Below are 26,054 nucleotides of genomic sequence, written 5' to 3' on the forward strand. Positions count from 1 at the left end.
CAGCAGCAGCATAAATGTTAATTTAATTTTAATGTCAATTTCTTGTCTTTTTATTGATTTATGCTCTTTTATCAAGTATTTTTTCCCCTTCTTTGAAGTTTACTAAGCTCTTCCTTATCTAGATGCTTGTGATACTACTTTAAGTCATTGATTTTAGAGCTTTATTTTTTACTGCTATAATCATTTAAAGTTATGTATTTCTCATGAAACATCACTTTTGGGGAATCTCAAAATGTTTGGCATGTTTTACTTTCAATGTTATTCTAGATGAAATATTTTTCTATTTATCCTTATGATAATTTAAAATCATGGGTTACTTGAACATGTACCTTTTTTAAAGAAAGGGAGAATTGGAGAGTTTTCTGCTTATCATTCATACCTTTGTTATTGGGATTCCTGTTAGACAAGCAATGGGAGTGTCAGTGGGATGAAAACTTCAACACAGTGCGTGGTAAAGGGGGTTGTATTAAAGAGGACTATAAGGTGGTTTGGGTGAAGAGACTGAGACCTTGATAAATACAGCATATATTGGGATAGAGGGATGTCGGGTGGATTATACTGTTTTCAAGGATATGATTTTGTTTTCTCAGTCTTAAGATTGATGCAAGAGCTATAACATCAACTAGACAATGCAATTCAGAGGCAATATCCCAGAGGGAAACCAAGGTACTGTTTTAGCTGATTCTGAAGTTCTAGTGTAAACTAACTCCCCCGATAAGCCAGTATTTCCAAGCCACTCCATAAGACTATTATTTAAGAGAAACAGTTTTCTGAACAAAATGTTTATACATTGTCCTTTCATTCAAAAAGATAATTGAGGACCAAAGTTAGAGTGATATAATCACCTGTTTATGTTTGAAAATCAGGCAATGTCTGTGTAAGTTTATTTTCTCTTTAGAACGTCTCTGGCTTTCTTCAAAACCAGATTTTCAAATATATACTCATTTTTATTTTGAGTGCTTATATATGTTTATGCTGCAAGTATCTCTGGGTGGGGAAGGCAAAGTTGCATTTATCAGAGCCCCAAATTCTTCTTGGTCCTGGCCTGAAATGAAATTTTGTCTCAATGTCATCTTCTCAAAAGGCCAACTAATTCATACTCCAAAAGTGCAGATAAACTCTGTGTAAGATGGCTGATTCTAAATTTGAAATATTAGGGCTATACAAATTTCTTCTTTTAGTATATTTTCCTCATTCATGTGTGTCCCTCTAAAAAAGAAAAACGCAGATTTTGTTTTTCCCCTCTTGCTGTCTCTGTTTCTCTTTCTCACTCAAATAGATTTTTTGCATACACTCCAGTTTAATCTCTGTTATCCACACTTACACAGCTAATATTGCTTTACATTGCTTCTTCTCTGGAATTCAAATTCGGAAGCTCTCTAGTCACAGTTGACTTGACTAAAGTGACTCAGCACACACACAGTGACAGTAATCCGCCCTCGCCGAGACTCTTCACAAGCCTGTGTGTTACCTAACCCACCCTGGCTGTGAGAAATGAGGTGTCTTGTTGTTTGGTGATTTTATTTTTTCTATCTCTAGAGCTCTTACTCTTGAGTACTTCGTGGCCGTAGCCCCGCAGGAATCACATAAACACACTAACACCGAGGATTTAAATCAATCTGAAAGAACAAGGCTCCCAACTGTAAGTTTTCCTCAACTTAAAACATATTGCTAAAGGCCACAAGAAATCCACTGCGTTTCCTATTTAGTTCTATGAGTGTCGCAGAACTTGAGCGCCTGCTGACTCCACTGCTGTGCGGTCCTCTAGGCCAGTGCCAAAATCGCGTGACGCCCCCGATGGCGCATGCAACAGACAGTCGCGTGCAATGAGAGATCCAGCCTGGTTCCCCAACCTTTCATCACCAGAAACCATTTCCCTTGTTTGACGCCACATCCGCAGCCTACTTGCATGAGAGAACTGACTCTCCGAATGTATGATGTGTTGAGCTGGAGCAAGACACAAATTCTGCTCCGATTTTCCTCAGACGGCCACTCCAACTACGACACGAAGGTCATTGCTGTTAGGTTGCGGTGATACTATTGTTATTATTATTATTATTATTTTTTTACTTCCTAAGGCACGATGAAATATGACTCTTCAAGTTTGAACCCCTGAGTGCAGTGGCATTTTATCTAACTTCCTCTGAACTTATGATCTTGCAGCTGTTGGGTAAACCCACTGTAGCCTGTAGCACAATAATCGCAGTGTATCCTGAAGGCTTGTGCTCAGTTTTCATTCTTCCTGTGTGAAACCTAACAAGGACCTTATCCACCAAGTGAATTCTAGTGTGCTACCCTGGGAAAAGTTCTCCCCAGCAGCCCCGTAGCTGGCAGGGGAAACACACACTTGGAGATATCAATTGAGAGTCTGCATCCCAACTTTGCTAGTGACCCCATAAGCAACCCCAGCAAATCACTGAAATTACTTTCATCCAGCTTTCCTTTTGTGAAATGAAAGCAAAGTTATTTATTATTTCTGTCACAAGTTGGGGACAAGGGAGGTGCATTCATTTTACCAAATGAGCTAGCAATACCAAGTTCACTGTGGTGGGGGAAGGCTTTATTATGGTATATTTATTGTGTTACATCAGGAAATAATCTCCTTCAGCAAGGTTGCAGATGGATAGGGAAATGGAATGTTGGAGAAATATAGCCTTTCTTTAAAGCAAGTGATTCCCTGGGCCTAAACTGCCAACAGCATCTAGTGGCCATCCATTAGAAAAATTCTGGAGATCAAAGTTGGATATACAGAAACCTAGACAAGAGATCGAAAGCCTAACAAGTCAATAATTTTACATTGTGAAAATCCAAACCTCCCTTTGTAACCACTACTCCACCCTTATGTTTCTCTTTTTAATACACAAAAATGTTTACAAATTGGTGTCACAGTCTAATAAGTAATCACAAGGTGAATACATCATCGAATAATAGCCAAGTCAAAAATAGAAATGATCCACACCCTTATTTTTTTTTAAAGTTCTTTTGAGAAAACTTTATTAACATGAATAACAATAAATCACTCCAGACTTTCCACAGTCTTTATGAAGTTTTTGTTTTAAAGATGAAATTTATTTCAAAAGCTCTTATATAAATCAATCATGAATAAACTTTTATAATGAACGTCTCAAATCTTTTTACTATCTAGCTTTCTGGCTCAGCTGTTAAAGAATACGCCTGCGATGCAGGGAGACCTGGGTTCGATCCCTGGGTTGGGAAGACCCCTGGAGAAGGGAAAGGCTACCCACTCTAGTATTTCTGGCCTGGAGAATCCCATGGGACTGTATAGTCCATGGGGTCACAAAGGGTCAGACATGACTGAGCGACTTTGACTTTCTTCTTGGGATAGCATTGTTATGATAGTAGTACATTTCCTTTTTTATTCAAATGAACTTTTCAAGATTAATGATTATTAGCAAATCTTGATGCAAGGTAAACATGATACTATAAAATTACCATTCCCTATCAACTGTCTAAAGTAAAAAAGTATTTGGTACTAAGTGTTCTTATGTTCAAATTCTAAAAGTAATTTTTAGTCCCAAGGGAACTTGGTACTCCAAGACTAAAAAAAAAAATTTAATGATATTTACATAATATATGTATATTTTTAGTCACTAAGTTCCTCCTCATCATGGAAGTACGTGCTTTTCTTTATCCTTGGGTGTCTTGAATCATCTGATGTTGAAGGACCTCCTGAACTGGGTTTCCATTTTTTTTTGTTCTTCTTCAATTTTGGCTTGCTGGAAAGCTATGGCCTGACTGAGGCTGTCAAGAGCAGGATCTTTCCCTTCATCTTCACTTTCTTCTACTTCTTCAATTTCTTCTTCTGGCTCACGGATTTTCTTTTTTTTCCTTTTCTTCTTCTGGAGGCTCACGTTCTCCAAGCATATTTTTAGGACAGGCATAACTTAAGTGTCCACTTTCCCCACATTCTTAAACACTTAGATTTATCAAAGCAGTTTCGTCTTTGGATGAACTCAGCTTCTCTTCCATTGTCAATAGCAATGCTTGCTTTTATCACTCTACCAAATAACTGTTTATTGTTTATTGCCCTGGTACAGTTTTGTGCAGAGTCTTTATCCAAAAATAAAATAAATGCAACCCCTTTACTCCTCCTGGTATCTTTATCTTTCATTATAGTAACCTTTACAACTTTGCCATACTTGGAAAATATCCGATATAAGTCATTGTTGGTCAGGGAAAAGGGCAGATTGGATACACACACTGTGCTTTTACTTGGGGGCCAATCCACCACTTATTTCTTCAAGTGGGGCGGGCCCAGAGTGGAGGGCCAGAAGAGCGCTAGCCCTCAGCTCACTCGGGGCTCAACCCCAACCGTTCATCGCTCCTTGCAGCTGCCTCGCATCACGGGTCCCAGGAAGTGTCAGGCGCAGGAGACGAGAAGGTCGCTACCTTGCCTCTTCCCGGCTTTCCTTCCATCAACACCCTTAAAAGGCCCTTTTGTACCATCTCATAATCACTACTATACCTTTTGTTGTTGTTTTAAAGTCACTAAGTCATGTCTGCTGCTGCTGCTAAGTCGCTTCAGTCGTGTCCGACTCTGTGCAACCCCATAGATGGCAGCCCATCAGGCTCCCCCGTCCCTGGGATTCTTAAGGCAAGAACACTGGAGTGGGTTGCCATTTCCTTCTCCAATGCATGAAAGTGAAAAGTGAAAGTGAAGTTGCTCAGTCGTGTCCGACTCTTAGCAACTGTATGGACTGCAGCCTACCAGGCTCCTCCATCCATGGGATTTTCCAGGCAAGAGTACTGGAGTGGGTTGCCATTGCCTTCTCCGAAGTCATAGCTGACTCTTTGCATGCAACTCCATGGACTGCAGCAGACCAGGCTCGTCTGTCCTACATTATCTCCCTGAGTTTGTTCAGATTCACATCCATTTGGTTGATGATACTATCTAACCATCTCATCCTCTGCCACCCCTTTATCATTTTGCCCTCAATCTTTCCCCGCATCAGAGTCTTTTCCAATGAGTCAGTTCTTCACATCTGGTGGTAAAAGTATTGGAGCTTCAGCTTCAGCATAAGTCCTTCCCGTGAATATTTGGGATTGATTTCCTTTAGGATTGACTGGTTTGATCTTCTTGCAGTCCAAGGGACTCTCAAGAATCTTCTCCAGCATCATAATTCAAAGCATCAGTTCTTCAGCACTCAGCCTTTTTTATGGTCCAACTCTTACATCCATAAATGACTGCTGGGAAAACCACAGCTTTAACTAGACAGACCTTTGTCAGCAAAGTGATAACTCTGCTTTTTAATATGCTGTCTAGGTTTGTCATAGCTTTCCTTCCAAAGAACAACTGTCTTTTAATTTCATGGCTGCAGTCACCATCCACAGTAATTTAGGAACCCAAAAAAATAAACCCACCACTGCTCCTACTTTTCCTCATCTATCTACCATGAAATGATGAGACCACATGCTATGATTTCGGTTTCTTGAATGTTGAGTTTTATGCCAGTATTTTCCACTCTCCTCTTTCACAATCTTCAAGAGGCTCTTTAGTTTCTCTTCACTGTCTGCCAATAGAATGGTATCATCTGCATTTCTGAGGTTGTTGGTATTTCTCCCAGCAAACTTGATTACAGCTTGTGATTCATTCAATCTGGTATTTCACATGATGTACTCTGCATATTAGTTTAATAAGCAGGGTAACATTATGCAGCTTTGTAATACTTTCCCAATTTTGAGCCCGTCCATTGCTCCATGTACAGTTCTAACTGTTGCTTCTTAACCTGCATAAAGGCTTCTCAGGAGGCAGGTAAGGTGGTCTGTTATTCCCATCCCTTTAAGAATTTTCGAGTTTGTTGTGATCCACAAAGTCTTTAGCATAGTTAATGAAGCTGAAGTAGATGTTTTTCTGGAATTATCTTGCCTTTTACAGTCCAAGGAATGTTGGCAATTTGATCTCTGGTTCCTCTGCCTTTTCTAAATCCAGCTTGTACGTCTAGAATTTCTTGGATCACATACTGCTGAAGACTAGCATGAAGGATTTTGAGTAAAACCTTACTAGCATGTGAAATGAACACAATTTTATGGTAGTTTGAACACGCTTTGGCATTGCCCTTTTTGGGGATTGGAATGAAAACTGACCTTTTCCAGTCTGTGGCTGAATTTTTCAAATTCACTGACATACTGTGTGCAGCACTTTTACAGTATCATCTTTTAGAATCTGAAATAGCTCAGCTGGATTTCTGTCACCTCCACTAGCTTTGTTTTTAGTGATGCTTCCTACAGCCTACTTGACTTCACACTCCAGGGTGTCTGGCTCTAGGTGAGTGATTACACCATTCATGGTTATCCGGATAATTTAAGACTTTTTTTTTTTATAGTTCTTTGCATTCTTGCCACTTCTTAATCTCTTCTTCTTCTGTTAAGTCCATACTTTTTCTGTCCTTTATCAGGTACATCCTTGTATGAAATGTTCCCTTGATATTTCCAATTTTCTTGAAAAGATCTCTAGTCTTTCCCATTCTAATTTTTTCCTATATTCGTTAGCATTGTTCACAAAGAAGCCCTTTTTATCTCTCCTTGCTATTCTCTTTGACTCTGTATTCAGTTGGTGTATCTTTCCCTTTCTCCCTTGTCTTTCACTTCTCATCTTTTCTCATCTATTGGTAAAGACTCCTCAGTCAACCACTTGGCCTTCTTACATTTCTGTTCTTGGGGATGGTTTTGGTCACTGGAGTGATGCTGCCACAAGCCAAGGAACACCTCTGGCCATCAGAAACTGAAAAAGGGAAGGAATCCTCCTTGAAGACTTTGGAGGAAGGACAGGGAGGCCTGGCATGCTTCAGTCCATGGGGTTGCAAAGAGTCAGACACAACTGAGCAACTGAACTGAAATGAACTGAGACAATGGGTGTTCAGTGACTTCCTATGACTGTTTACCTAAGAGCATGGGTTGAAAATTGTAAACATTTAAAATTGTATATTTCAAGGATTTGAGAAAGAAATAGATATAGAAAAATCCCAAAGTGAAACAGATATACAAGTAGATATTCTATGCTTGAAATTTCGAATTTTGAACAATCTCAATAATTAGCAAAGAGATAATAAGATTTTTGTGTAAAATATGTTTTAAATGTTTAAGTAGGTTCAGAAACATATCTAAATCTTAAACTTACTTCTGGCAGAGAGCTTTTTTAGCCATGCTGTAGGTAGGCTGGTCTATTAATCATGGTTTGTTGAGATTAAAGTATGTGGTTAGGTTAACAGTTTAACAACTTGCAACTGGTTTGTTCCATCATGTAGATTCTTTAATGTTAGTGGTTTTCTCTATATTTTCAATTGTCAGTGCTTCTACTGAGCCAGATGGACCATACCAAATGTATGCACAATTCTGGTGTCCAGAATAAATACAGCAGTCAGAAAGAACCCTTGCAGGATGAAGCCAGAGTAAGTACTCTAACTCTATTGATATGCTGCATGTTATAAGTTGAAACTCTGTGCTGCTTGAAATAGTCTGCGGAATAAGGTAAAGTAAAAAAATAAGCAAATGCATTAAACATGCTTAGACTTTGCAGAAATTTGGGGGCCATGCAGCCATTTTTAAATTTTCAAAACATCCAAATCATTTTACTTTGCTTTTCAAATATATTCAGAAAAATTCCATAAAATAAGTAGGTAATTTTCACAGCTGAATGACATACTCAAATTTCAGCATTAAACATTCTTTTGGGGGGGATGCAAGTTTTTTTTTTTTTTTTTTAAGCACTGATTTTTTTTTCTTTTTCTTTTCATTTTTTAAAACCATTTGTTTTATTTAATGACCTTCTTTTCTTTATGTTTTCTTTCTTCTTTTATATACTTTTCTATCAGTTAGATGGTCAGTCTTCCCCTGATTTAGTCTTTATAAAATATAGTAAGAACTTAGTAGTTAATTCAGCTGACCATAGCCAACAGCAACAAAAAAAAAGAAATGATACCCTTATGTAGATTCAAATAAATTATTTTCCTACAATGGAACTCACAGATAGAAATATATACACGAATCAATGGCAATTTTAATTACAAGTGCTGTTACTGACAAAGCCTCAAACTTGTCTTATTTGATTATGTTAGGATGTACAATTTTTTGTTATATTTACTTTCTAATAATTCTTCTTAATAGGAAAAATAATGATAGTTTTAAGTAGTAATAATGCTACTGTTGCTACTATTTAAGAAGTTGGAAATTAGAGACATTATATTTTTAAACATAAATTATAGAAATATACCAGAGTACTGATACTTTCACGTTCCCATATCCTGAACAGTAAGTTACTCCTCAGCCCATAAAACTTGAATTGCCTTTTAATAAAATAATGACTGACTAAAAAGGACACATTTATAGATACACTGATTTGTCATTCCAAGAAACCCATAGGAAAAGAATATAGATTGCAAAAGCAAACTATGATATTTTTTGTCCAGACGTTGCCCAATGGAGATGAAGCCCACCTACAATTTAACTGCTAATATGGAGAGAGGAGACAATGCTTTAACCAAAAGTTCTTGAGTGTCTGTGATCTAACAAAGGAGGCCATCACTCTGGTAAGAAAGATGCATAATGATGTCTTTATTTGATGCCATTAAGCAACAAATTCATACAACTGCCCAGTTCCCCACATTCTAACTTCACTTTTGGCCAGAAACATTCCAGCTTGCCTCCCTTATGAAGCTTGACTTTGGGAGGCAAACCATGATGAGCAGGCTGACAAAAGTATTCTAGGCACAGGAACAATTCTTTTTCTCCATAGAAATGTTTACAAATACTTATGAAATTTACATTCTGGATGCCTGTACAAAAATCACAACATGAAATGATTTTGGTAATCTAGACCATAAAGTACATGGAGGTTGTAAAGTTTTGCATATAGTAGTAATTCAATAAACATTTTTTATAAAAAAATTAAATTACTGACAATTTGAAGTCTTTGTAATCTTCCTTGTTGCATCAAGTGCAAAAGTGAGTTCTGGGAAAATTAAGTATTTTTTGTACAGGGAAAATAAGATGGAAGTAACATTTTTGAGTACCAATTATCTACTAGACCACTATGCTAGGTATTTTGCACAGGTTATCGCATATAAATCTTATCTCAACCAAATAATCGATATCTCTTTTTTTACATATTAAACATAAACTAACTAAAACTAACTGGGGATATAAGGAATCCACAAGGGTAGTAAGTTACAGATCTATTGTTCAAAGAGAAGGTAGACCAATCACAAAGTCCATGTTCTTTCTGCCATGTCTCACTTCTGGCTGTATTAAAACTGTAATCTGTAAAATGCAGTATGCACATGCTAAAGGATATGTCAAAATTTTCCAAAGATCATGTGGGTGTGCAGCAAATTTTGAGACTCTTCCTTTTAGATCCTTTAATTTTTGCATGTTCCCATTTTTATGTTCCCTAAATTTGATGTTGCACCTGTGTTTTCTTGCTGTCTTGCTGGTTGTCTTATTCTGATTCCCGTGTCACAATAGCTCTTGCTGCAACTTATAAAAGTATAATTCTTACTGACCACAAATCTTATTAATTAACATTGACTTTACAGTGTGCAAGTCTCTGCTCTCCAAATTAAATAAAGGTGTTGAGGAATTTGAACCCACAATACTCTTTGTGTCTTTCTTGTCATTTAAATATTTCTGTTATTGGTGAAGAATGTCTTTAGAAATTGAATATTTTTCACAAATTATAATGCCAATAATTTGCATATATCATATGTTGGGTGACAAAGTGAGATGTTTCCTAGGTATTCAAAAAGTAAGTGGTTTGTTTCCACAGAGAAAGGTTGTGAAAACCAACTAAACAGAGCCCTTGTCAAATATATTAAATACAGCGATAATATTGATATATTCCATTCATGAAACCAGATTACAAGATGGGTATTCCTAATATCCAAAAGGTTTAGAAAGTCATTGTAGAAATACCTATCTGGTCTTCTTTCTGCACTGTGGTCTTCTTACTGAGAATGGAGGGACTCTTCTCTGATTCACTCATTATATTTCACATCTACATTTGAAAATATGCTTAAATCATGTAATAAGATTAAAGCCTATTATCAAGAATATTGTGTTGACAAATGAGATTGAATTAAATACTAGTTGATATTTCTAAATATTTTTGAGAGTGCCCAGTTAAATAAATAAGATTCCTCTAAGAAAAAGGGAATGAGTAGGATTAACAATCATTAGTATAAGTTTTTTTTTTTTTTTTTTGTACACATTAAGGAAATTGAGAAAGTAAATAACTTCCTGGACAACTTTTTTTTTTTTTTTTTGTGAATTGGTGCTCTCAACAAAAATAAAGAGAGTAAAATAAGAATTTTCTGCTGATTGATTTTTAAAAATACATTTTGATGTCTAAAAGTGATAGCTTCCAAATAAATTTTATTGAATTCAGTTACATACTATTTAGGTAAACAAGCATTTATTCCTTTCATTTATAAAAGATTAAATAAAACAATAAATAATAATCTGTGTTTTCTAATATGAGGCACAAATGATTCTTACCTAAAGGTAAAATAATTAAAGCAAAAGGAATCCAAACTTTTAAAAAGATTTACAACTTGCGGTGACAAGATATTTTAAAGTTATGTCTCTCACTCTTTACACACACACACATATATGCTGCTGCTAAGTCGCTTCAGTCGTGTCCGACTCTGTGCGACCCCATAGACAGAAGCCCACCAGGCTCTTCCATCCCCGGGATTCTCCAGGCAAGAACACTGGAGTGGGTTGCTATTTCCTTCTCCAATGCATGAAAATGAAAAGTGAAGGGAAGTCGCTCAGTTGTGTCCGACTCTTAGCGACCCCATGGACTGCAGCCTACCAGGCTCTGCCGTCCATGGGATTTTCCAGGCAAGAGTACTGGAGTGGGGTGCCCGTGCCTTCTCTGCCATTAACATTAGGCCTGTCCCTGTGACTGGTGTTGACCCATGTAATGAGCAGAAACTGACACGCGTAGGAATCTCATGGTTCTGCCATTTCTCTCTTCCCTCTGATACTAGAATTATGAACTACAAGGCATCTGGTCCCAAAACTTCATGGAAAATAGATGGGGAAGCAGTGGAAACAGTGGCAGATTTTATTTTGGGGGGGCTCCAAAATCACTGCAGATGGTGACTGCAGCCATGAAATTAAAAGATGCTTACTCCTTTCAAGAAAAGTTATGACTAACCTAGACAGCATATTAAAAAGCAGAGACGTTACTTTGCCAACAAAGGTCTGTCTAGTCAATGCTATTGTTTTTCCAGTAGTCATGTATGGATGTGAGAGTTATATTATAAAGAAAGCTGAGTGCTGAAGAATTGATGCTTTTGGACTGTGATGTTGGAGAAAACTCTTGAGAGTCCCTTAGACTACAAAGAGATCCAACCAGTCCATTCTAAAGGAGATCAGTCTTGAGTGTTCATTGGAAGGACTGATGCTGAAGCTGGAACCCCAATACTTTGGCCACCTGATGTGAAGAACTGACTCATTTGAAAAGACCCTGATGCTGGGAAAGATTGAAGGTGGGAGGAGAAGGGGACAACAGAGGATGAGATGGTTGGATAGCATCACTGACTCAATGGACATAAGTTTGAGTAGACTCCAGGAGTTGGTGATGGACAGGGAGGCCTGGCATGCTGCAGTCCATGGGGTCGCAAAGAGTCAGATATGACTGAGTGACTGAACTGAACTGAAAGGCTTTGGATATGAAAAGCTAAATATTAATTATAGTTTTGATAGAAGAGGGTCAGCATCTGGATCTCTTGTGTTGTTAAAAAGTGAACTGTACATAGCTGTTGCATATACATGTAAATGCTATATATGTAATAATGGAGAAAAAATAATATTGTTATCAATAAAACACTTTTAAATGTAAAGTTAGGTTAGAAAAAATTATGAGTTGGTTGTAGAATGGAAAACTTAATTCAAAGAGAGCAAAAAAGAGATTTAAAAATATGCAATACTTGAAGAACCTATATGTATATATAATTTTAATGATAGATATCCAACTAAAATGATATCTATAGTCATTTAGTACATTTAAAAGATTAACACAACAATCTGAGGTTAAAATATTTATACAATACTGTAAAATTTATCTTTTTTGCAACTTTTTAATCTCAGAATGTAAGTTTTTAGATGTTTAAAATGTTTTAGGATATATACAGCTTCTAAAAGCTATGTAGGGGACACTTGAAAAACACAAAAAGCCTGAATTCTACCATTATTAGGCAAAAAACAGTGCTGCTAAGGGACTTGAAATTTGCATGAGCCAAAGGATTGAATCATCTGGGACTGCTGTTTACTCCTCAGATACTGGAAAATGACAAGAGGTCCAGAACATATTATCGATACTCAAAGCATGAAACAGCTGCATTTTGAAACAGTTACAATGTTTTGAATAAAATTGGAGTTCAAAGGAGGATTGAAATGAGACTAGGTATTTGGTTAAGAGTAAAGATGAAGTTTTTATTTCATTTGAGGTATCACCCCACAGTGGTCAGAATGGCCATCATCAAAAAATGGTATAAACGATAAATGCTGAAGAGGGTGTGGTATAAAGGGAACTGTTTTGCACTACTGGTGGGAGTGTAAGCTGCTACAGTCACCATGGAGAGCGTGTGGAAGTTCCTTAAAACATAAAAATAGAACTACCATATGACCCAGCAAACCCACTACTGTGAATACACCCTGAGAAAACCATAATTCAACAAGGCACGTAGACACCAATGTTTCACTGCAGCTCTAGTTACAACAGCCAAGGCGTGTAAGCAACCTAAATGTGAATCAACAGATGAACAAATAAAGAATATCTGGTACATATCAGATCAGATCAGTCGCTCAGTCGTGTCTGACTCTTTGCAACCCCATGAACCGCAGCACACCAGGCCTCCTTGTCCATCACCAACTCCCGGAGTTCACTGAGACTCACATCCATCGAGTCCATGATGCCATCCAGCCATCTCATCCTCTGTCGTCCCCTTCTCCTCCTGCCCCCAATCCCTCCCAGCATCAGAGTCTTTTCCAATGAGCCAACTCTTCGCATGAGGTGGCCAAAGTACTGGAGTTTCAGCTTTAGCATCATTCCTTCCAAAGAAATCCAAGGGCTGATCTCCTTCAGAATGGACTGGTTGGATCTCCTTGCAGTCCAAGGGACTCTCAAGAGTCTTCTCCAACACACACAGTTCAAAAGCATCAATTCTTTGGAGCTCAGCCTTCTTCACAGTCCAACCCTCACATCCATACATAACCACAGAAAAAACCATAGCCTTGACTAGATGGACCTTTGTTGGCAAAGTGATGTCTCTGCTTTTGAATATGCTGTCTAGGTTGGTCATAACTTTCCTTCCAAGGAGTAAGCATGGAACATATATACAATGGAATATTACTCAGTCATAAAAAGGCCCAATTTCATTTGGGTCATTTGTAGAGTTGTGGATGGACCTAGAGTATGCCATACAGAATAAAGAAAGAAAGAGAAAAGTAAATATTGTGTATTGATGCATATATGTGAAATCTAGAAAAATGGTATAGATGAAACTATTTACAGGGCAGGAAGAGAGACACAGACATAGAGACCAAACATGGAATTAGGGAAAGGGAAGATGGGATGAATTGGGAGATTAGGATTGACATATACATGACACTATGTAAGATAGATGCCCAGTGGGAACCTGCTGAATAGCACAGAGAGCTCATCTTGGTGATGACCTCGAAGGGTGGGAGAGAGGTTCAAATGGGACGGGATACATGCATGTATATAGCTGATTCACTTCACTGTACAGCAGAAACTGACACAATATTGTAAAGCAATTACATTGCTGTTCAGTCTCTAAGTTGTCTCTTACTCTTTGAAGCCCCATGAATGACAGCACACCAGGCTTCCTTGTCCTTCACTTTATCATGCAGTTTGCTTATAATCATGTCCATTGTATTGTCGATGCCATCCAGCCATCTCATCCTCTGCTGTCCCCTTCTCCTCTTGCCCTCAGTCTTTCCCAGCATCAGGGTCTCTTTCAATGAATCATCTCTTCTCATCAGGTAGCCAAATTATTGGACCTTCAGCTTCAGCAATTTTACTTCAATAAAAATATAATAGATATGGTTTTCCTCCATCTGGTTATATACTTCTGCTGCTGCTGCTGCTGCCGTTGCTGCTGCTAAGTCTATATACTAGCATGGACAAATAATAATAATGGTAGTAGTTAATGGATATCATAAAATAGACCCTTCATAGTCACAGTCTCTCTATTTTACATGAAACTTTCTGTGTGTCTATTAACATTTTCAGGCTTCCCTGCAGGCTCAGAGGTAAAGAATCAATGAATTATTTGCAACAAGTGATAAAGAATCTGAATTCAATGCAACCGACATAGGTTCGATCCCTGGATCAGGAAGATCCCATGGAGAAGGAAATGGCAACCCACTCGAGTATGTCTTGCCTGGGAAATCCTGTGGACAGAGGAGGCTGAAGGGCTATCATCCATGGGATTGCATAACAATAGGACCCTACTTAGAGACTAAGCAACAGTAACGATTAACATTTTCAACATGCACATTTAATCCAATGTACTTTCTGTATTGAAATATTTGTAAGGTATCTTAAAACTGACTTTTTTTAACAAGTGTTCATAGTATGCTTTATTTGAAGAATATAGGAGTATTTTGATTTTTTATTGAATGATAAAACATGCAAATGCTACTTGACATATCTTCCCAATTAATGTTTTCTCTCACATTTACAACTCTAAAGATGGGTGAACACAGAGGAATTCTTGTAGTCACTGTGTTAGTATTTTAGAGGTTTGCTCTACTCCATTTCTTCTCTTATACTCTGAGAGATCTTCATTATGTTGCTTGACCCACAGGAAAACAGTAGTTCTCAAGGTCAGGTTAACTTTCTCCTAGTCAGATTTGCCTAGTGATGGCTTCTGAACTCAAAGTTTGGCCAGACGGAAGGGCTGTTTGTGAATAGGTCACGTTCCCACACCTGTGCCACTTTTCTGGGAACTGGCCAGTTATTTATATTTATCCTCACAATAGCTTTATTTTCCTCATCAAGATGAAGCATCTGTGGTTTAAAGAAACTTGGCCCAGGTCCCTGTGATGGACTGACTGTGACCTACCTTCCACCCCTACTCCACCCACCCTGACACACACACAATCTATATGTCAGATTTGTAGTTCCTCCTATGACTGTATTTAGAGCTAGGGCCTTTATGTTGATAATTACAGCTGAAATTGATCACAAGAGTTGGGCGTAACCCTATATCATTGGTGTCCTTTCAAGAAAGAGGAGAAAGAAAGAGAAACCCAGGCATGGATATGCTCAGAGAAAAGGCCATCTGAGGACACAGTCAGGAAAGCAGCTATCTGCAAGCCAGTGAGAGGCCTTCGGAGAAAACAACCCTATCCACACTGGACCTGGGATTTCCAGCCTCCAGAACCATGAGAAAATAAATTTATGTATTTTGAGCCACCTCAAAATATGGTGCCTTGTTATGGCCACCCAAGATGACTAGGACAATCACTCAAGTGGAGACACACCTTTGCTGACAAAGGTCCGTCTAGTCAAGGCCAGTAGTCATGTGTGGATGTGAGAGATGGACCATAAAGAAGGCTGAGCACTGAAGAATTGATGCTTTTGAACTGTGGTGTTAGAGAAGACTCTTGAGAGTCCCCTGGGCTGCAAGGAGATCCAACAAGTCCATCCTAAAGGAAATCAGTCCTGAATATTCATTGAAAGGACTGACGCTGAAGCTGAAGCTCCAATACCTTGGCCACCTTATGCAAGGAGCTGACTCATTGAAAAAGACCCTGATGCTGGGAAAGATTGAGGGCGGGAGGAGAAGGGGACGACAGAGGATGAAATGGCTGGATGGCGTCATCAACTCAATGGACATGGGTTTGAGCACACTCTGGGTGATAGTAAAGGACAGGGAAGCCTGGTATGCTGCAATTCATGGGGTTACTAAGAGTCAGACCCTACTTAGTAACTGAACAAGTAGTAAGAGGGAACCAAAATCTGAAGTCATTGCTAGCAATCCAAAACATGATCTTATTAATAGTAAATATTTAGCAATCACCTGGCTTCCCAGGTAGCTCAGTGGTAAAGAATCCTCCTGCCAATACAGGAGACGCAAGAGACAAGGGTTCAATCCCTGGGTCAGGAACATCCCTTGGAAGAGGAATGGCAACCCACTCCAGTATTCTTGCCTGCAGAATCTGATGGAAACAGGGGCCTGTCAGACTACAGTTCATAGGGTCCCAAGAGTCAGACACGACTGAAGCGAGTTAGCACTAAGTACTTGAAATCATATGGGCACTTGCTGAAGTACACATTCTCTCCCCAAATTAACCAGCAAACCTGGTCTCTTATATGTTCATCTGTATGGTTTTTAGTACTTTGGCTCAGGTTGTAGACCTATTAAGCGGCAAAGCAAGGATTTGAACCTGAGCAGACAGATTTTTTTTTTTAGCTACTTCATTACAACTGCTTCAAATATTAGCATATTTATATTCCTCCTTTTCACTTAAATAATTTTGATATGCTTAGAGTTAACCTTCTGGGCTAAATTCTTTTCTTTTTCTTTCTTCTTTTATTGAAATAATTCCCAGAACATTTAAATACAACAGGATTCAGATGAAAGGTGTTGAAATCAAACAGAAACAATCATTCCACCCCTAATATTTTTTTTTTTTATGATTTTCATATTACTCCTCAAGCCCTGAAGATTCTTCTGAAAACTAACTAGGCATCATTGGAGGTTTTCACACTCATAATATTGCAAAATTATTGGAAATCTAAACCACAAATGTGTAAAATGCTAGCATTCCTGTTAAATGACTAAGATTAAGTTAAATCCAGCCTCATTCAGGGAAACGTGTAATAATCAAATGTGAATGATGGACATGGCAATTAAAGACCTCTGCTGTGTCCAATTTTAAACACCTGAAAGAAAATTGTTCTCTAGTTTAGCTTGAATGCTGACAAGGGATGGCAGAAGCCTGTTCCCATTAGGGAGTTCAACTACTGGGGGAAAAAAGGCTAAATGTAGAATTTTTCAGTATCAAAGATGACCAGAGAGGCATCTTACAGATTCTCATAGAGGATAATCAACCATCTTTCTTTCTTGGCTGTTCCTAACTATAAACTATACTTCTCTATTCATTTAAGAAACAAAAGAATGACTGTAATTTGCAACACAAAATCAAATATAATTTAATGTCAGTGAACTAACTAATTACAGTATTTACTATGTCAAGTTGCACTTTGCCACCATGGTCTGGCTAGCTTAATTGAGTCTCTGTAAGCAAGATGGGCTTGTTTTGATTTGGTTGATTTGGTACTGGGCATTACATCATCTCTTCCTAAACTCCTTCTCCATAATATCCTTCTTGCAATGGATACGACTAATTGTGCCCATGCTGCCCACGCCCTGCTGAAGGACAACAACTGGGTGGTGCTCGCTAGCACCCAAGCCCAGATCAGCCTGACTGGTGACAGAGGAAGATTGAGACCCCTCGGGCTAGGTGTTGAGGTGAAAGCAAGATTAGCGAAAAGAAGCTAGAGTCAGGCTTCAACAATCTGGAAACTTTCTGGAGTTTTGTTAATTTATTTGCTCGCTTGTTCCTTATCTGTTTATGCATCTATGTTTTAGAGTTCAGTTCAGTTCAGTCATGTCCGACTATTTGTGACCCCATGGACTGCAGCACACCAGGTCTCCCTGTCCATCACCAACTCCTTCAGCTTACTCAAACTCATGTCCATTGAGTCAGTAATGCCATCCAACCATCTCATCCACTCATTCCCATCTACTCCTGCCTTCAGTCTTTCAGAGCATCAGGGTCTTTTCCAATGAGTCAGCTCTTCGCATCAGGTGGCCAAAGTATTGGAGTTTCAGCTTCATCATCAGTCCTTCCAATAAACACTCAGGACTGATCTCCTTTAGGATGGACTGGTTGGATTGCCTTGCCGTCCAAGGGACTCTCAAGAGTCTTCTCCAACACCACAGTTCAAAAGCATCAATTCTTCAGCACTCAGCCATCTTTATAGTCCAAATCTCACATCCATACATGACCACTGGAAAAAACATAGCTTTGACTAGATGGATCTTTGTTGGCAAAGTAATATATCTGCTTTTTAGTATGCTATCTAGGTTGGTCATAACTTTTCTTCCAAGGAGTAAGTGATCAAATTGCCAACATCTGTTGGATCATCAAGAAAGCAAGAACAGTTCCAGAAAAACATCTATTTCTGCTTTATTGACTATGTCAAAGCCTTTGACTATGTGGATCACAACAAACTGTGGAAAATTCTTGAAGATATGAAAATACCAGACCACCTGATCTGCCTCTTGAAAAATCTGTAGCCAGGTCAGGAAGCAAGAGTTAGAACTGGATGTGTAACAACAGACTGGTTCCAAATCAGAAAAGGAGTTCATCAAGGCTGTATACTGTTACCCTCCTTATTTAACTTATTCAGAGTACATCATGAGAAATGCTGGGCTAGATGAAGCATAAGTTGGAATCAAGATTGCTGGGAGAAATATCAATAACCTTAGACACTCAGAGGACACCACTCTTATGGCAGAAAGTGAAGAAGAACTAAAGAGCCTCTTGATGAAAGTGAAAGAAGAGAGTGAAAAAGTTGGCTTAAAGCTCAACATTCAGAAAACTAGGATCATGGCAACCGGTCCCATCACTTCATGGCAAACAGGTGGGGAAACAGTGGAAACAGTGGCAGACTTTATTTTTTGCGACTCCTAAATCACTGCAGATGATGACCGCAGCCATGAAATTAAAAGCCGCTTATTCCTTGGAAGAAAAGTTTTAGAGTTAATTGCCACTAATAACTTCCCCTGGCTAGTACAATTTGTTTTTTCGTTCTTGTTTATTTTCTGTTCTATTCCATTTTATAACTTCCTTGATTAGGCTTGCTTTCATGTCCATTTACATAAAATATTGGGTTGGTCAGAAAGTTTGTTCCAGTTTTTCTGTAGCATCTTACATCCAAACAAACTTTTTAGCCAACCCAATGGACGTAATACTAAATTCTAAATGTGGCCTTTGAGGATTATTTCATTAGTTTAAAAGATAGGATAAGTATGTTCAAAGTTTATATGACTGGTTATTCCGCTTCTGTCCCAAAAGGAGAGTCACATGCTTGGGGACCAAACGCATCACGTGATGTCCAGGATAAACTCACTTTGGGTCATTAGAGGTAGTCAGGCTGGGAAAAGCCCAAGTTTTCCCTGGGTGATGCACTTAAACAAGTAAGCACTCTTGGCCTCAGAGTCCTTCCTCTGCTTGTGAAGTCATCTTTAGGAAGAGCTTGCTCTGGTGATAACATGAAATCAATTTCTCTGCAACCTGAAATTGAGTAAGTAAGACACTGAGGTAAGGAGCAGCAGCACATCGCGCTTAGAGCAGAGATTGTAAACTGCAAACTATTTTCAGCGTGTAACACATGAACAGAAGGTTGTAGAAAACAAAACACGCACTCAGCACAGCCAGTCACCGACAGCAACGATAACAAAGAATCTGCCTGCGCGTGACCTGCAAAGCCTAAAATATTTACTCTCTGACCACTCACAATAAAGTTTGCCAACTCTTGGCCTAAGGGCACTTGTAATGATCAGCACTGCACGTCCAAGCAGAAAGCAACCACATCTAGGCAATCTAAGGGAATTATGACAAAGGCCAGGTAATATACACGCATTCTGGGAGTGACTCTGTAAACCAGGACCGACACCTCTAGGTTAGAGGAGCTTTTAATCATGTGGTAGAATTTGCCCATGAAGACCTGCCTGCTGTGTACTTTGTGAGGCACAGATACCACCACCTGTTCCCTCCATTCTATCATCAGCTGATGCTGTCCCTGGAACTGCAATTGGAAACAGAAAATGCTGAATAGGACCAGGGGGAATTTCCCTACAATCCTCATCAAAATGGATTGCAGAATGGATTCCCCTGTTCTTTCTTGTAACTGGTTTCTGGCGGATTTGCATGATGTGTGGAGCCTCGGTCATGTTTCTGTGTCTCCACCATAAAGGATGCCAGGAGAGTGCTAAGTGCTGTATGTGTAAGCTGTTGCTGTTGTTGTGTTCCTGTTATCCCTGGTATCAGGTACAAGCAAGTGATTTGGTGCCTTAGGGAGACCATAGCCAATCCAACAGTTTAGTAGAGCAGGGGCCATAAATAGTTAGCAAACTGATAGAGAAAGGAAAGGGGATTCAATGTACAGAAAGACACACAGGTGCCATGAGAAATTATCCTCCTAGGGAGGGCTGCCTGATGATATTTTAGTTTCCTTTCTGTTGTCACATAACCTACCTATATTAGGATTTCTGTTCTTGGATTTCCATGAGCTGCTCATCAATTTTCTAGTTAGAAACATTTTTATATAAACTCATGTGAAGAGGATATATTTATAACCTTGTGAGTTCTAACTGGAAAGTCTCTGTTTATCCCCACCCAGTCCTCATATTGGAGCTTCCCTGGTGGCTCGGACAGTAAAGAATCTGTCTGCCAGTTCAGGAGACCTGGGTTTGATCCCTGGGTCAGGAAGATCCCCCAGAGAAGGATATGACAAACCACTCCAGTGCTCTTGCCTGGAGAATTCCATGGAGAGAGGAACCTGGTGGGCTATCGTCCATGAGGTCACGAAGAGTTGGACATGACAGAGCAACTAACATTTTCACTTCACTGTCACTTCTTTTATTATTTAGGAATTTTATGGTTAAAAGTAAGAGGAACACACCTTAAACTAAGATTTTTGGAGTCTCATGATACCCAAAGATAGGAATGATATAATCCTTAAGAAAAAATCTTTTAGGATTTTGTGTACCTGTTACTAGCCTTGGTTTTCCCCTATCAGTTCACTTCAGTTCAGCTCAGGCATTCTGTCATGTCTGACTCTTTGCAATGCCATGGACTGAAGCACGTCAGGCCTCCCTGTCCATCACCAACTCCCGGAATTTACCCAAACTCATGTCCATTCAGTTGGTGATACCATCCAATCATCTCATTCTATGTCACCCTCTTTTTCTTTCACCTTCAAACTTTCCCAGCATTAGGGTCTTTTCCAATGAGTCAGCTCTTGGCATCAGGTGGCCAAAAGATTGGAGTTTCAGCTTCAGCATCAGTCTTTCCAAAGAACATCTGGGCTGATTTCCTTTAGGATGGACTGGTTGGATCTCCTTGCAGTCCAAGGGACTCTCAAGAGTCTTCTCCAACACCACAGTTCAAAAGCATCAATTCTTCAGCACTCAGCCATCTTTATAGTCCAACTCTCACATCCATACATGACTACTGGAAAAACCATAGCCTTGACTAGACAGACCTTTGTTGGCAAAGTAATGTCTCTGCTTTTGAATATGCTGTCTAGGTTGATCATAACTTTCCTTCCAATTAGTGAAAGTGAAGGTGAAATCCCTTGGTCATATCCGACTCTTTGCGACCCCATGTAGTGTAGCCTACCAGGCTCCTCTGTCCATAGGATCTTCCAGGCAATAGTACTCGAGTGGGTTGACATTTCCTTCTCCAGGGGAACTTCCCAACCCATGGTCTGCAGTGATTTTCGAGTCAAAAAAAATTAAAAAAAATAAAGTCAGCCATTGTTCCCCCTCTATTTCCCATGAAATGATGGGACCAGTTGCCATGATCCTAGTTTTCTGAATGGTGAGCTTTAAGCCAACATTTTCACTCTCCTCTTTCACTTTCATCAAGAGGCTGTTTAGTTCCTTTTCACTTTCTGCCATAAGGGTGGTATCATCTGCATATTCTCCCAGCAATCTTGATTCCAGATTGTGCTTCATCCAGACCAGCATTTCTCATGATGTACTCTGCATAGAAGTTAAATAAGCAGGGTGACAATATACAGCCTTGATGGACTCCCTTTTCCTATTCGGGACCAGTCTGTTGTTCCATGTCCAGTTCTATCTTTTGCTTCCTGACCTGTATACAGGTTTCTCAAGAGGCAGGTCAGGTGGTCTGATATTCCCATCTCTTTCAGAATTTTCCACAGTTTATTGTGATCCACACAGTCAAAGGCTTTGGCATAGTCAATAAAGCAGAAGTAGATGCTTTTTCTAGAACTCTCTTGCATTTTCAGTGACCCAACAGATGTTGGCAATTTGATCTCTAGTTCCTCTGCCTTTTCTATAACCAGCTTGAACAGCTGGAAGTTCACACTTCATGTACTGTTGAAGCCATGCTGGGAGAATTTTGAGCATTACTTTGCTAGCGTGTGAGATGAGTGCACTTGTGCGGTAGTTTGAACATTCTTTCCCATTTCCTTTCTTTGTGATTGGAATGAAAACTGACCTTTTTCGAGTCCTATGGCCACTGCTGCATTTTCCAAATTTGCTGGCATATTGAGTGAAGCACTTTCACAGCATCATATTTTAGGATTTGAAATAGCTCAGCTGGAATTCCATCACCTCCACTAGCTTTGTTCATAGTTATGCTTTCTAAGGCCCGCTAGACTTCACTTTCCAGTATGTCTGGCTCTAGGTGAGTGATCACACCATCGTGATTATCTTGGTCATGAAGATCTTTTTTGTACAGTACTTCTGTGTATTCTTGCCACCTCTTCTTAATATCTTCTGCTTCTGTTAGGTCCATACCATTTCTGTCCTTTATCGAGCCCATCTTTGCATGAAATGCTCCCTTGGTATCTCTAATTTTCTTGAAGAGATCTCTAGTCTTTCCCATTCTTTTGTTTTCCTCCATTTCTTTGGACTGGTCATTGAGGAAGGCTTTCTTATCTCTCCTTGCTATTCTTTGGAACTCTGCATTCAAATGGGTGTATCTTTCCTTTTCTCCTTTGCTTTTTGCTTCTCTTCTTTTCTCAGCTATTTGTAAGGCCTCCCCAGACAGCCAGTTTGCTTTTTTGCATTTCTTTTTCTTGGGGATGGTTTGATCTCTGTCTCCTGTACAGTGTCACAAACCTCCATCCATAACTCATCAGGCACTCTGTCTATCAGATCTAGTCCCTTTAATTTATTTCTCACTTCCACTATATAATCATAAGGAATTTGATTTAGGTCATACATCAATGGTCTAGTGTTTTTCTTTCTTCAATTTAAGTCTGAATTTGGCAATAAGGAGTTCATGGTCTGAGCCACAGTCAGATCCCAGTCTTGTCTTTGCTGACTGTGTAGAGTTTCTCCATCTTTGGCTGCAAAGAACATAACAATCTGATTTCAGTATTGACCATCTGGTGATGTCCATGTGTAGAGTCTTCTCTTGTGTTGTTGAAAGAGGGTGTTTGCTGTGATCAGTGCGTTCTCTTGGCAAAACTCTATGAGTCTGCCCTGCTTCTTTCTGTACTCCAAAGCCAAACTGCCTGTTACTCTAGGTGTTTCTTGACTTCCTTCTTTTGCATTCCAGTCCCCTATAATGAAAAGGACATCTTTTTGGGGTGTTAGGTCTAAAAGGTCTTGTAGGTCTTCATAGAAGCATTCAACTTCAGCTCCTTCAGCGTTACTGATTGGGGCATAGACTTGGATTACTGTGATATTGAATGGTTTGCCTTGGATACAAACAGAGACCGTTGTGTCATTTTTGAGATTGCAGGCAAGTACTGCATTTTAGACCCTTTTGTTGACTATGAGTGCTACTCCATTTCTTCTAAGGGATTCCTGCCCGCAGTAGTAGATGTAATGGCCATCTGAGTTAAATTCACCCATTGCAGTCCATTTTAGTTCGCTGATTCCTAAAATATTGATGTTCATTCTTGCCATCTCCTATGTGACCACTTCCAATATTCCTTGACTCATGGACCTAACATTTCAGGTTCTTATGTAATAATGCTCTTTACAGCATCAGACTTTATTTCCATCACCAGTCGCATCCACAACTGGGTGTTGTATTTGCTTTGGCTCCATCTCTTCATTCTTTCTGGAGTTATGTCTCCACTGATCTCCAGTAGCATATTTCACACCTACTGACTTGGGGAGTTCATCTTTCAGTGTCCTATCTTTTTGCCTTTTCATGCTGTTCATGGGGTTCTCCCCATACTTTCTTTTAATTGGTTTGCTCAGTTCAAAAAGACTTTAAGCAAACAAACAAACAGAAACTTCGAACTCAGGACAAATGACATGAGCTTTAACTTTCACATTTGGAGCTAAGAAAAAGACAAGTATATTTAATCCATCTGAAGTCCGCAATCTTGGTGGAACGACTTGTTGACCTAATTTGTATGTCTGTCTCTGGTCAAGGCAATGGCTTCTATCTTTGGCCTAAGTTGGGTACTTTCTCTTACATACATAATTAAAAGTACATAATATAACTACAATAAATAATTTAATAAGAAAGTTATGTGTAGTCATAACACAATGGTAAGTGCCATAATAAAATGACATGTTGATGTGTTGCTTAGCATATCCAGCAAGAAACAGGATAATTCAGAATTAAAATTCTTCTTTAATAATTCTTCTACCGTACTCTTCTTGGACTTCCCTGATGGCTCAGTAGGTCGAGAATCTGTCTGCGATGCAGGAGACACAGGAGATTCAGTAGACATGGGTTTGATCTCTGGATCAGGAAGATCCCATGGAAGAGGAAGTGACCATTCATTCCAGTATTCTTACCTGAAAAATCCTGTGGACAGAGGAGCCTGGCAGACTACAGTCCAAAGGGTCAAAAAGAGTCAGAAACAACTGAGCAACTAAGCACACATGCTCTTCTTGGAAGTCACGCAAGTCACGTAAGGTTCAAAGCTAGGTGTCTCTTTGCAATTAATGAAGATATTAAACTTGAGATTTATGACAAACACATGTATGTAATTTGAGAACAGTTGATTCTACAATTTGCAATGGCCACCAGCAGTTTATTATCATTCATTTAGCTTAAATGTAATGATACAGTTACATTCAGAAGCATTCAGAAAAGAATCGTTTTTATTCTCCTTCTCCAAGAATGTGTGAAAACCCTAATCCAAATATCACTGAAAGAACTGTCTCTGGGTTTATTTTTTTCCAGATATATTTTAAGCTGTCTGGCATTTTTGTTCCTTCTATGTACATGCCTATTGACTTTATCATGGTATTGAAAGGGATATTTGTTCTCTAATAACTTGGCAACTAGAATATCTTCAGGATTAGAGTTCAATGCAGCAAGAGATTCTCTTTTGGAAAGCATCTTTGGCGATCTTGTAGTCTCTGCATGGCCTTAAGTGTCCGGTTTGGCAACAACAACTCATGGGGTTCTCTGTTTAACTGTTCCACGTCTACATAAAGCTTTAGGGACAGAAGAAGGGAACTAGTGATCCCGCAGGTTCACAGTGTGTCTCAGAAGAGACGGCATTTGCACCATTCTTGAAAGAAAATTCAGACTTACATGTTTTAATGCCATTCTCCAAAATCATCCCACCCTCCCTCTCCCAAAGAGTCCAAAGACTGTTCTATACATCTGTGTCTCTTTTGCTGTCTCACATACAGGGTTGTCGTTACCATCTTTCTAAATTCCATATACATGCATTAGTATACTGTATTGGTGTTTTTCTTTCTGGCTTACTTCACTCTGTATAATAGGCTCCAGTTTCATCCACCTCGTTGATGTATGGCAAAACCAATACAATATTGTAAAGCAAAAAAAAAAAATAATAATAATAAATAAATAAAATAACAATAATAATAAAGAAAATTCAGACTTACATAGTGATATATAAGCAGCTACTGATGTAGATGCCAATTTCTAAGTCAATGCTATACTCTTTCCTACTTGCCAATTTCTTAGCCAATGCTACAGTCTTTCTTATTCTGTTGCCTTTAAAAAATTAACTCAACTAACAATTAGCTGAACTGGTTGGCACTGATCTGTACTTAAGGGCAATAATTATCTAGCAAAATCTTGCATTCTGTAGTGACTTTTCTGAGGTATAGGAAAGCCCTTCATTATAATTCTTAACTTGGCTCTTGATCAAGGTTTTAATTCAAATGCTGTAGATCACCTTTTGTCCAGCAATTTTACAATTTAATTTTCTTCTGACAAATTTCCAAAGAAGCATAGCTCATTTAAAAGGACATGAGAAGGAACAGAAGACATAGAAGAAATATTAA

General features: G+C 38.9%; 1 pseudogene; it reads right to left on the reverse strand.

Moving 5' to 3' along the window:
• Positions 1–3,604: 3,604 nt before the first annotated feature.
• Positions 3,605–26,054, reverse strand: part of LOC102268411 (zinc finger CCHC-type and RNA-binding motif-containing protein 1 pseudogene) — a 79,973-nt pseudogene continuing 57,523 nt past the window's right edge.

Source organism: Bos mutus, chromosome 10 (genome assembly GCF_027580195.1).
Source record: "Bos mutus isolate GX-2022 chromosome 10, NWIPB_WYAK_1.1, whole genome shotgun sequence".
NCBI lineage: Eukaryota > Metazoa > Chordata > Mammalia > Artiodactyla > Bovidae > Bos > Bos mutus.